The following is a 5,938-nucleotide window of genomic DNA, read 5'->3' on the forward strand; positions in this document are numbered from 1 at the left end:
CCCAGCACTCTTTCCTGCTTATGCAGGGGGTCGGACTCGATGATCTATTGAGGTCCCTTCCGACCCTAGCATCTATGAATCTATGAATCTATGAAAATACTGCAGTGAATACATTAATTTCCCTTCTACATTGACATTTCACATTGGCACCTCATAGTCATCCTGTGATCAGCTAGTGCCCCCAGAGTTCCTCAGTCATATCCAATCAATAAGATCATGATTTATAGCAGACATTCCTATTGTTAGTTTCCAGATGTATGATCTTCCATTTTAGTGCTGAATGTATCCTATTTCCATTACTCAAGTCCTCAAATTCATCCCATTTTTCCTGTATACTACTGTGTCATCAGCAAGTTTCATTAACACACAAATTTATTGTGCCAAGGTCAATAATAAAAACATTTAATCACATTAGTATCAAAACATGAAGCTGCCCAAACAGGGTTGAGGTAGCCTAGCCCCACTTATAAGATATCAAGAGAGTCACAGCCCAAGTTACATGGCTACATATAATACTGTCTCAAAGACACATGAAAGGTAAGAAACACATCAGAAATATTTGGGGCTGCTTGGATGACAGAATAGAAGGAAAGGTTTTCCTGCTTATTGGTGAAATTTGGACAGTGGAGTCAGTATGGTTTGTTTGCTCTGTAGAGATAAATAGATTTTTCTAATTAGATAAGATCCCAACATTTGCATCACTGGAGATGTTTTGCCATTTGTTGTTGCTTCAGGATTGTATAGTGCTTGTGACAAGTTCTGGGGAAGGAGAGGAACTGCAGTAGTTGTGGCAGTTGTGGAAAAAGGGAAGAGCTTATGGATGCTGAGCAAAGAATAAACTCACTGCAATTTAAATATAGGAAACTTACTGAAGTGCTGTCATGTTACATTATTCCAGGTCACAGAGCATCCCCTGCAAATGACTTTGAAGGATGGGTCAGGGAGTTCAGTTGCACATCCCAGAAATCCACTTTTCAGCTGTTTTATATGCCTCCAACTAGCCCATTGTTGACTTTAAACTTTTTCACATACAGGTTTCCCTCGCTTTATGCTGTACATGCATTCTTGGAAAATGGCACAAAACTCTAATTCACATAAAGGGAACCCATTTTACAACGTAACAAATAGGGATATGTTTCAAGATATTGATTGTACTGACCCCCAGACCTATTTCTACCACTTTTACAAGACAATTTTGGTACTCACCAACAGTAGATGGTATACACAAGCACAGGGTGGTGGTGAATGTTACCATAATGGGGATGGTAACTGCAGAAACATGTGTCTCAGACAACGAACAAGGAGCACAGATCCACACAGGAGCCTACATTTTGGTTCATGTCGCTCCCACAATGCGCCGCACAAAGCAGCTAGCTGTGGGCTTCCACCAATTGCAGCAGAGTGAATTTACCTCGCATATAGCAAATTTTTGGTATAAAAGGGTCATTGCATAAGCGAATTCGCACATACAGAACCCGCATAAAGCGAGGGAAACCTGTATTGTACTGGATTGGACTATAGATACTTCAGACCTACAAAATAATAAGAAGTTGTTGAGCTTCATGCCAGAAGGTTTAATATGCCTCACTTGGCAGAAGTGGGGGTCAGGAAGGAATATTTTTCCCCTGTGCCCTGTTGTACTTTCTAGAGAGGCAGGATATCAGATAAGAAGCATGTCTAGACCAGGATAAAAGGGGTATTCTTAAAATGTATTTTAAAATAATGCTAGTGCCAATGGGGTATGTGAACTGGTCAAGGTGAGGCTGAGGCTCCCAAGAGAGAAAAGATGTATATTTGTGATACTGTGCATCCTATAGCACAGGCAACATAAAAGCAGAGAATTTTCAGTTTAGCAAGGTACTCAGGGCCAGTTACATCCAGATGCATCTACTTTGAATTACTCGGTGCAAAGACCGATCGCTTTTAACTCTCCCTAGGATTCACTTCAGTCACTTGGCACACCAAATTCAGCTTGTCTAACTTGCTTTTAAGTTACTTAAACTGTGTTAGCTAGTATGTTGTAAAAACTTATTAGTGTAGACAGCCCCTAGGTATCAGGAAGCGAACCAGAGACTCCAACAGAAAACCATTTTTGTATGTTGTCGTTGTTGTTGTTATGCTTGCATTTGATTCACTTGAGTTGCAAGAGCGAAAAGAGGGCTACAGATGCCTGCCCTTTTTATTTGTAATGGCAGCAGCAGCAACCCACACAATCTAGAGAAGAGGAGAGGAGTCTTCAGGCATGATTGACAACCAATTATCAGCCTCAGAGAGCTTCAAACAAAAGAGGCCCAGACCAACACAAACAGTGCAGATGAGCTACAGGAACACTGTTCCAGCATATGGACAGTCTTGCCTTCCTTCATTTTTCCATCCCAGGGTAGGAGAAGAAATGTATTTTAATTTCTTTTAAATGGCTGACTTGGAGTGTCAATCAATATTCTCAGTCTTTGCTGCCATACTTCATGTGCCCTATGCTAGATCAGTCAGAGGTGTCCCAGATCCTTTGAAACATGACTTGGAAAATGTGAGAGGAGAAACAGATAAAGGCAGGCTCAAGCTTTAGTTGTGAGGAGACAAGCAGATAAGGAAGGGAAGGCTCAGGTTCTCCCTGCTTGGCTGCTCTGCCAGCCCCTTCTGCAAGGAGTTAAGCCCTATGATAAATACATTATTTTTTGTAATGGGGTGTCGCTCAATTCTTAAAAGTTATGGAGGGGTACCTAGAGTCTGATGAGAAGTGCCATGAGTTTGAAAAGGTGGAGAACCACTGTGTTAGATGCTTGCCTCCCATTTTAATACTAAGGGATGGTGCATAGATTGTTATTAAAGTCTTTGCAGTCTATCAGAGCCTCTGTCAGGCAGCTTACCCTCTCCCCAATGTGCTTGGACTTCTTGCTCCATTTTCACAGGTTTTTTAAAAAAACGTTGAAATAAAAATTAATCAGTTGAATTTATGCAAAAAAAACAAACGTTTACATTGCTAGTCTTCTGCGATTTCATCCAGCAGCCACTGGTGTCAATACAAATCTGTCCACTGACTTCAGTAGACAGTGAATTAGTGCCTTGAAGGTAACAGAAGTTGGAATTACCACATTCTCCTTAAAAGCTGATTTTTTAAAAACTGATACTAGGTTAACTTCTATAATAAAAATAATGTTCAGAGCCATGTAAAAGAAAGGGTCTTCAGAATATCTGTCACTCATTCTCAGGAAAGCACTGTGGTAGAGTTAGTAAGTTTTATTTCCATTTTGATATTGTACCATAGGGTTTATTAAGTATTATTCAGTCTTAATGCTGCTTGTCAGATACGCAAGTTGTTTTTGATGCTGACAACTGCCAAGAGGAGGGAAGAAACCAAGTTCTAACATGCACAGGGTTATGAATCCACTGCGTGATCAGGCATTTTTCTGGTCCAAAGATCTTGTTCAGCCAGTACACTGAATCAGACCTATTAAGCGTTTATCCATGGAAGGCAGCTGTACTGTTCTGAAGGAAAGACTGGAATATCAGGATATCCTGGTGCTCCAGGACAAGTCTTTTAATCTTTCTGCCTCAGTTGGGTCCTTTGTAAAATTGGAATCATTGGCCGCTTCTTCACGAGATGCTATTGTACAGTTGTTACTGCGTATTTATTTAGTAGATGTATAAACAAGTACTAAATAAATGCACAGTAACCTGATTTACTGCACAGTAGTGCTGGGCACTGCCTTTTTTGTGATGGTACTGCGCAGTAGCGTTGCATCACGGTTTTTGCCACATGACACTACTGTACAGTAGTATTGGGCTACTCATGTAGATGTGCCCATTCTTAACTACTGGTCCCACAGTGGTATTGCAAAGATTCATAAAAATTGGAATTGAATATTTACCATTTCTCACAGTACTAGAACCAAGGGACATACAATGAAAGTATTAGGAGGCAGGTTTAAAACCAACAAAAGAAAGCTCTTTTTCAGACAGTGTGTAATTAACTTGTGGAATTCCTTGCCACAAGTTGGTGTGGAGGCTGATAATTTAATCAGGTTCACAAGGGATTTGTCAGTCGTGCACTATAGGTCCATCAGTGGGAATTAAATGTTACACTTGGGAATGCAGCCTCAAAATTAGGACTTAATGGGGACATCTACATGAGATGCTGTGTTGCCATAGCAGTGAGTTATGGCGATGTATCTCGTCGCTATGGTGATGTATGGTTAGCATCGGCAAGCACTAACCATGAGGCTGCCAATACCGCTCAGTAATGATAAGCTACTCATTGCTACTCCGCAGTAGGGTCAAAAACACCCCATGTGCCACCAGGACTACACAGTGGGTACTGCACAGTCATTTAGTACTTGCTTTAGCACATAGCAAATAGTAAATGACCATGCAGTACCAACTGTACACTCATGGACATGTGTAGATGTTCCCCCTCTGTCTCTAAATGCTGAATGGTGTAAGAAAAGAAGGGTGGAGAACAAATCAGCCTCAGTAGTCTTCCCATTAGGATCCACTCTTTGCCACTGGGAGACAGGGCCATCCTTTCTGGGGAGGGGGCAAATCAGGGCAACTGCTGTGGGCCCTGCATTTTGGGGGGTCCCATGGAGCTGGGCAGAGTGGCTGTGGCAACTCCGTTCTGCTGCTGGCTTCACAGCCGGCCACTCGGCACCCTCCCCCCAGATGCTAAATCCAGCGCCTCCATGTACTCGGCCTCCCTGCCCCACCACTGAATCTGCCACTGGTTTCCTTGCATCTGGGGGCAGGGCCCTGCACAGTCTGATTTGCCACATGCCCTGCACCCTGCTTGGGTTGCCTCTGCTGGGAGAGATTGGATTTGTGGTGTGACCCAGTGTGACATCTCTTCTGTTCTATTCTAATGGTAAAGTGCATAAAATATGTAAAAGATTATAAAATTGCTAGGTATTATCATCAAGAAGGTCAGATTTTCCCTTAGAACCACTGAAAGGTGTTTTAATGATATATTAGCCAGGGAAGACTGGACCTTCAAATTGAGAGTGTGAAATCAAATAAAAAGGGCTGGAATATATGCCATACTGGGTGTGCCTACACATGCAATTAATGTGAGTGAATAAACTCTGGAGCAATTTGATCCAGAGTAAATTACTACAGATGTTACCATCTACACATGTGTGTAAGCACAGTAATTTACTCTGCCATTGGATAGTACCTGTGTCTGTCAGGACTATCTGACAGCATAGTAAATTAGTTTGCACTGGTCTAATTGCTGTGCAAGTATAGATGGTGATGCTTTACTGTGCAGCAAATTAGTCTACTGCACAATAAGTGCACGTGTAGACATGCCCACTGTCATTTTGCTGCTTAAAGCAAGAAATAAAGAAGTCTGCAGAATTAGAATGTTTGATATTTTTAAATATATGGAAAAATTAAATAATTTCATCTTATTAGAAAACTGACAGAACTTTAGAGCTTTGTTCAGCCCACTGGTGTGTTAAATCTGAAATAAGTACAGTTGTGATTTAGGAAACCACTGCTAGATGTGCAGTTTTATTTTATAGTAAGCAAATAGTCCATCACTGTCATACTTGATAGCATGCAGAGCTTTCTGAGAAAAAGAAAATCAATTGACTATAAAGCTTTAAGCATTTAAATATGTAAAAGAGGAAACAAAAATAATTGGTACCTACATACAAAGGCTGTCAGGCTCAATTAAACCATGTCAGGTTAGGTTTTTAAAGCTTGCTGAGAAGATATGGGATTTTAAGAAATTGACAATTGCATATAAAAATCACCATTTAAATGACATGTACATTTTTTTGGCATTTATTTTTATACTTTGAAAGATTTCAGAATACATGGAAACTGCCAGAAGTGAAAATTGCATCAGCTAACCACAGCCTATCCTAATGACAGTGCAAAACGGAAACACAGTGTTAGGGCTTCAGACATTACTGTCTAATAATAAGCAGCAACCATAGTA

The 5,938-nt window shown here is 40.9% G+C and overlaps 1 long non-coding RNA gene across 1 annotated transcript in view; it reads left to right on the forward strand.

Moving 5' to 3' along the window:
- Nucleotides 1-3,614, forward strand: part of LOC109321460 — a 15,914-nt gene extending 12,300 nt beyond the window's left edge. The window contains exon 3 of the long non-coding RNA XR_002104060.1: nucleotides 3,602-3,614. This is a non-coding gene — a long non-coding RNA (uncharacterized LOC109321460). The remainder of the gene's footprint in view (nucleotides 1-3,601) is intronic.
- The last annotated feature ends 2,324 nt before the right edge of the window (nucleotides 3,615-5,938 follow it).

This window comes from Crocodylus porosus, unplaced genomic scaffold, assembly GCF_001723895.1.
Source record: "Crocodylus porosus isolate Cpor-Errol unplaced genomic scaffold, CroPor_comp1, whole genome shotgun sequence".
Classification (NCBI taxonomy): domain Eukaryota; kingdom Metazoa; phylum Chordata; order Crocodylia; family Crocodylidae; genus Crocodylus; species Crocodylus porosus.